This window comes from Mastomys coucha, unplaced genomic scaffold, assembly GCF_008632895.1.
Source record: "Mastomys coucha isolate ucsf_1 unplaced genomic scaffold, UCSF_Mcou_1 pScaffold5, whole genome shotgun sequence".
NCBI classification, from domain to species: Eukaryota; Metazoa; Chordata; class Mammalia; order Rodentia; family Muridae; genus Mastomys; species Mastomys coucha.
Window position 1 is genome coordinate 60,508,225 of NW_022196911.1, and position 7,496 is coordinate 60,515,720.

The window sequence follows — 7,496 nt, forward strand, 5'->3', positions numbered from 1 at the left end:
GGGGAATGCAGACAAACACAAATCAGCCTGATGTTCTGCTGCCTGAGGGAGTGCTTTGGCTTCTTGGGAACCGAAAGGTACTCAGTGCTGTAGGAGCCACAGACTCTAACCTGAAAGACCTATGACACATGCCTCTCAAGGCAACTAGACTGGGCCAGCTCCATAATTCCCTGCACCTAACATGCTGTTTTGGTAACTCGAAGCTTTATATAGACATGAGTTTCATAAAAAAAAAAAACTATTCACCCAAAGACCTCAGAATTTCAAGGGATAGCCCTGTTTAGGGAAATGACAGTGTATGACAAATGTCATCTGATTGCTAAGTGACAGGGCTGGATTCTGGGCTCAGGTACATTTGAATGACAAAGTTTTCCTTCATTTTTTAAAGATACTGCTGATTGGTTCTTATATATGAATGTTATGAAAACAGGCAATTTCCTCAACCCTCAAATTTTCAAGCCTTTCATGTGTAGGGGATCAAATAAGCATTCTAGAACTTTCTTTGCTTTTGACTATAGTCTACTTCTGGCTCACCTTATATAAGAATGTGAATATAATGGTCTGTGCAGGTTTGCTCTTGGGCCACTGGAACTTCTCAGAAGTGGATTATGATTTGGGTTAACATGAGGACACTAGCCACGAAGGTGTAGGTCTTGGCGCTAATGCCATTCAAAAATAGCTCTCAAGTTGGAGATGACACCACATCTGGGGACATTCTGATGTCCAACAGAGCAGGAGTGCGGGGAGGAAGAGAGAGAAAGAGAGAGAGAGAGAAGAGACATATTCATGACTATGGAATTAAGAAGTGAACGGTGCTGTTTGTTTATTAAGATGATAACTCATTTGAACATCACACGGAGTGAACCCCCTTTAGGCAGATAATAAGCACGGCGTGTTCTTTATGATAGAGCAGCCATAAAACTAGAAGACTTTACTCTTTGTTATTTATTGGGTCAACTGGACAAATCATTTTTCTACATGCCAGGCTTGGAAAATTCTTTTATTTTCTGTCTCCGTCTTATAAATAAAAACAGCATAGAGCTGATAAATTTATCTTAATGCGTTCTGTACTGTAAAATCAACATGAGTTGGCCTTGGCATAGAGGCTTTTGGTCTGAGTGTGGATGGCATGCATATGTTCTTATTTTTCCATTACTTTTCCCCTTCCCCCTCAGGGCAATGGCAGAAAAAAGAAATGTTTTGGGATGCATATCCTAATCCATTTATTTCTCTTTCTCTTTGACCACCATACTAGACTGTGGACCTTAGCATGTTCTTCTCATCTGGATGCTATAATCCCTGTCTACATAATCTCCTGGGGTCTCTCCTCATCCCTCTAAAGTCCATTCTCCATGCAGTCACCAGTGGCCTATTCAGTGGAAGACAGCTCATGTTGGCTCAGAGCTTACTAAGTACTCTCCCACAATGCCCCTAGGATCAAACCCAGCCCCTGCTGTGGCCCATCAGACCACCTTTTGGCAGCTTCTCTTGTAGCTTCTGGTTCTTCCTGCTTCTTCTTCCATTCAGCTCTTCTTCTCAGCAGCTACTGAGGAGGAGTGGCCAAATACGACGACCTCATTAGCAGGCTCATTTGCCCTTTGCTTTCTGGATGTGCCCAATTAATAGGAGGTTCTGGCAGGAATTGGAGGGAGGTACAGAGTGAGGTTCCCAGCCCAACCACAGCCTTCTCCTGATAGCTAATCCCTCCTCTTCTTGCTGTTCTCAGCATGGTCAGGATGTCCTGCCAATCTAGCTCCTGGGAGTATTCAACATGGCTCTGTGGGGTCCTCATCCCACCTACATCTTTGCAATTATCCCTTTTACACAGATCTCCTCCAGTTTTCCACATGTCTATTGCTCTTTACTGGCCTTTAAGTCTCTGCTATATGGCACCTGTCTATACTATCAGCCTTGACCAGCTTGCCTGCTTTCTTGCAGTCACATGTACACCCTAGGGGCACTTAGGCTACTGCAAGCAGGAACAGAGTCTCCTTAATCCCCCAACTCTTCACCTGCCTGAACTTCACTCCCCTGAGTCTTCTCTGACATCTCTATCGTAAGAAGGCTGCTTCCTCCTGCCAGACCCTGTCTCTGACTTCCTGCAAGCCCCAGGATTAGCTGGATCTGTCTTGCTTAGTTATCTTCTTAGGTTTCTGTTTTTCTAGCCCCATTTCTGGAATGTGAGCAGGATCCTTAGGTGTCTGCCCTGTACCTTTATGACCTTTGTGCCCAGAATCAGGTCTTGCACACGGCAACTGCTTAGTAACTATTTGTTAAGTATTAATTGAGTGAATCTAGTTGGATCATCTCATTTACAGGTGAGGAAATAGAAAGTTGTGAAGATAGACTGAATTTCCCAGGAACTCACAGAGGGACGGACCTGGGTATCTAGACACATCAGCACTTCCTAACCTTTCCATTAATTTGTGTCTTGTCCTTTCTGTAGGACAAAGTCTCTCTTCTTCACTGAGCGTACATTTTATCACAGAGAGCAATTTAATCCATGACATGGATTTTTCTAATTCATATTTCCTTAATCAATTATTCTTTTCCCCTTCACCTCCCCCTCTTCTCCCTCCTGACTTCACGTCTCATTGTAGCCGTGAGACACTGATTAAGAGTTAGTTTTTACTACTAGAAAGAAGAAATCAAAACAGGAAGAAGCTCAAGGAAGGCAGAGAATTGATCATAACAAGAGCAATTATGTCCTTGATTGAGGATTACATTCTGAGAGCATGCATCACAGGTAACTATATATTCTTCATACTGATCCTATGGCCTAGATATTATGCTGTTGCAGAGGAAGAGTTGACCTTCATGGAGGCTGGGAGGTTGCTTGGGCTATTAAGAATGTAGATATTGACACAGGTATCACCCTATACTTGCCTAGTACCTTCCTCCCCAAATTTATTAAAGCTTCTGCTAAGTGAAGCCAGGAGATGTAGTTGAAACAAAGTCAAAGGAGAGATACTGAACATAGAGTCTCGTGAGCAGTGCTACTGGTACCTGGACAATCAGATGTGGGAAGAAGAAGGGAGCTCAAGTCATAGGCCACAAAATAATCAATTGAAAGCTAAGAAGCAGAAAGTAGGTCTTATATCCTATATTGATCTGCTTTTCATTGCTTCAATAGAGTACCCATGGCAGGTTACCTATATATAGCAAAGAGGTTTACTTAGTTCATGATTCTGAGCATTCAGAGACTGATGGCCAGACTGACCCAGTCTTGGGAAAGATCTCATGCAGGTGGCAATGACAGGAACATGTGTAGGAACAAATGGCCATCACCAATCATAAGAGTAAAGTAAGAATGGAGAAAAACACTCCTAGTGATCCCAGCCCATTAGACTCCCATTTCCAAATGTCCCATGAGCTTTGCTATGACCCTACTGAGGACCAAGCTTCTAGCACATTCCAGCATATAATCCAACAAACATCCAAGCCATAGCAGCACCTTAAGCCAGAGATTGGGGACTGAGGATCATAGTAAAGACAAAGCTTTCTGAACCCTTCTTCTCTACATTTTCAAAGGTCTTTGAGAAGCATACTTGATAGCCTAGGAGGTTCTTCTTTTTTTTTTCTTAAAGATTTATTTATATATTACATGTAAGTACACTGAAGCTGTCTTCAGACACACCAGAAGAGGGCATCTGATCTCATTGCAGATGGTTGTGAGCCACCATGTGGTGGCTGGGATTTGAACTCAGGACCTTTGGAAGAGCAGTCAGTGCTCTTAACCACTGAGCCATCTCTCTAGTCCCACCAAGGAGATTCTTAACTCAGTGGCAGGAGGAGACACTGAGTTAGTTCTCTTGAAGTTATCCTGAAGCATGGTGATTTAATCATAGTGATGTAGTAAAGCACTTTGTGGTAGGCAGAAATGTCCAGCACAGAAGAGAGCCAAAACAAGGGCTTGGTGACCACTGGCTGCCAATCACAGTATTCAGGCCACTGACAGTGACCTCTTACTTGCAGACCAAGTCGGATGTTTTGTGTGTTCCTTTGACTGGTGCCATCTGCAGATGATATCTTTTTGTCCAGAAGAGTTTCTCTCAATTGCAGAAGAGAAATAGAAGGAATGGCTGGGCTGCTCAACCAGGCAGGTGAGTAGTTGTGAAGAACTTAATCTCTATACTCTAGTTCAAAGAAATCTCTGAATTTATTAGTACGCAGAGCCCATTGTGCAATTGATACTAACAAAAACTGCATCTGCATTTTCCTAGGTCTACTTTGAGCAGCCCAGTGTTTTCATCATAATATTTACTTCTGAGTAAATAAAAATTCTCCAATTCTGATACAAAACAGAAAGATCAGAGAAAGAAAATAAATATATGACGTGGCTGTTTAAAGATAATGCACAATGTTTTCTAGCAGCATAAATATTTGATTGTAAAACTTTCAATATGTTGTGTCTGTTAACTCATAATGTACAACATTTAAATAACTTATCCAGCCCAAGTGGGCCTGGATCACTAAAGAGGACAGAGGGAAGGCCGGCCTGGCAGGAGGCCAAATTCCCATCACAGCACACCCAATGGCTGACCCCAGATGCTCTAGCTGTTCCATCTGGAGCTCTTTGGCTAGGATCTAGCCACAAACAAAATCAGAGGGTTACATGGGGCCTTTATGTATATAAAATTTGATTTTGAACTTTTTTTTTTGTTTCCAACCTAGAGCCTTGGTATGCTAATCAAGCACTCTGAGTTATAACCCCAGCCCTTGGTGTTTTGAGGTAAGTCTCAAATTCATGATCCTCCTGCCTTTACCTCCTGAGTGCTAGGATCACAGATACTCCCAACCAACCCTTTGTGCTGTCAACTACTTTTAAACCATTGGATGCTCAGTCTGGCTGACACTCTTTGACATGGCTCATTGACTTTTGTGTTTAGGGTAAAGGGTTAGCTGCTGTTTCTGGATCACCATGGAGGATTTACTCTGAGATTTCACCTAATTTATGGTCTCCTCATCTCTCTATACACTTAATTATTTGATCAGGGTTTGTTTTACAGTCAAGTGGCTTGAATTTGGGAGGCCTTTTATGTTTCTTCTGTGTGTATGCAGATGTGTTCACCTCTGTAGGCAGTTGTGGAGGGCAAAGGTTGATGATGGGATACTTTTCTTCCTCAATCATTTCTCTACTTCTTTTGAGAAGTAGAGAAACTCCATCATTGGCCTGGAGTTTGCTCAGCCAGTGACTCGTATTCCTAACCCTTTCCTAAGCCCTCAGCCTTGGTCTTGTCACCCGTAACAAGAGATAAACACAATAAAATGAGCCTCACCCTTCTTCTAGGTGGTGGTGAGTGATGGGTATAATGTATGAAGACACAAACCCTTAGCAGACACCAGATCCATTGGTGGCTTGCCTTCCAGCCTCCGGTTTCGAGTATGGTAAGGACTAAGGATGAAGACACTAGGAAGTGTGTTGACCTGACAGGTTGCACTGCCATGTTCAGCAATCTTCCAGCCTTTCTGCAGGGCCCCTCAGAAGGGTGGATGGTTTTCAGACCTTGCCCATGCTGCAGGTGGTTCTGCTGAGCACTGGATAAGTTTTGATCACAGTGCCACCAGAAGTACACTTCAGCTTCAGCAAGATGAGTGGGAGAGGAAACCCGGCCAACGGTCACACTGGTCCACTCCTTTGGAGTATTGGGAAGATCTGAGGCAGGTACAGTGTTTCCCTATTGTTCAAATCTAAACTCCATTGTCTTCGTTTCTTTTTGTGTTGCTGTGATGAAATTCTTGGACCAAAGTGATTTAGGAGAATGTGTTTATTCCAGCTTCCATTGAGAGGTGCAGTGCATCATGGGAAGTAAAGGCAGTAGGAGTTCAAAGAATCTGGTCACATATCATCTGTGTAGAAGAAAAATGACAATACATGAAGAAAGTCTGGTGTCCAGTTCTCACAGTGCAAGATCTTCGCTGTGCAATTCACCAGTAACAGTGGCCAAATCTTCCCACCTCAACTAACAGCATCAGCACCATCCCTGCCTCCACACACAAACATGCCCTGCAGGTATGTGGCCTTTCGGTGCTTCTAGATTCTGTCTGATTGGCAACACAAAGTGCCACATCCATTAACAATTGGTAATGTGGAAGTGATGTGTGGATGCTTGCCAGCTTTAGAAATGACAAGATACAAGATGTATTCTTGCTATTACCCTGAGCAACTGTGAGAATCAAAGTCTGAAACCAGGGGAACAATTAAAATCATTAAAGTCCCAGTTTCAGAGAGAGGGGCCATGAGTTTATACCTCTTTGTAGGTGGCCTGTTATCTAAGCAGCCTGAATCAGGGCACATTTAAAGTCTCTTTTGAAGTTTGTTGATTGAATGGGTGAGCCTCCAATGTGTGTGTGTGTGTGTGTGTGTGTGTGTGTGTGTGTGTGTGTGTGTGTGTGTGTTGCTTTTATTTTCATCTTTATGTGGAGGCTGTGTGATGGGTATGAGAATCCTTAGTGTTTTCAAAGTCTGCTCCTGCCATTTTGAGACTCAGGATTCCTGAATCCTGCTGAAAAGAGACTATTAAAGCTTCCATCCTGTAGAAACCTGTTCTGCTCCCAGCTTGGTATCTCATCTCTGGTGATAGAATTCCCATGAAGAAAGGCACATAGTAGATTTAGACATTGTATACTCCAGATTTAGAAACAGTAAAATAAAACAAAATTAAATCAACCCATGATAAGAACCTGCTGAGTTAATTAACCAAGAAGAAAGTAGTTTGGGCAATTGGTGCGATTAGAGCATGTATTATCTGGCCATTCATTTGTGTCACTCAGAGATGACTGGCAGTGTACACGTAGTCACCATGTCAGGATAGCCTTGTTTATCTGCCACTACGCACATCTTTCCTTTCCTTCCTGTTTTATGAACCAGTGTAAAAGTAGTCATGGAATTCAGAGGTCTCTGATCTAATTAATTTTATTATTCCTTGTATTCTCCTGCACCCGAATTTAGAGCTGAGTAAGGCTCCATCACAAACACATTTCCATTCATTGCCTCACACACCAAACATTCAGTGTCTCATACATGAAAAATGGAGGAAACTGATGTGTTACAAAAGACACAGCTTAATGGGAAATTATCCTGCAGAACACTGAGGATAGAGGACCTGTAAGCCTTAGCAGCAGATACAGTGCATGCAGTGCCAAGTGTATGAAGGCAATAAGGAAATGCTTTCATCTGAAGATGGTTTGGGACATATTGATGTGATTAGGTGAACTATACACCATATTTTATGAACCCTAATGTGAACATATTTTCCATTTTCTACTGTTACTGAAAATGTAACACCTTTTCAACTTGGTGGAATATCATCAACGGATTGACAGAGATTTTTTTTTCTTTTTGGTAGGATGTAAAATGGTGGTGAATATTACAATTTACAGAGATATGAGGTAAATCATTGGAGCTAAGAGGTGTTTATCAAATAACAGTGCACAGTACTGAGCAGTCAGAGGTTTCTGGAACTTCAGAGATTGCTCAGTGGTTAAGGGCATTT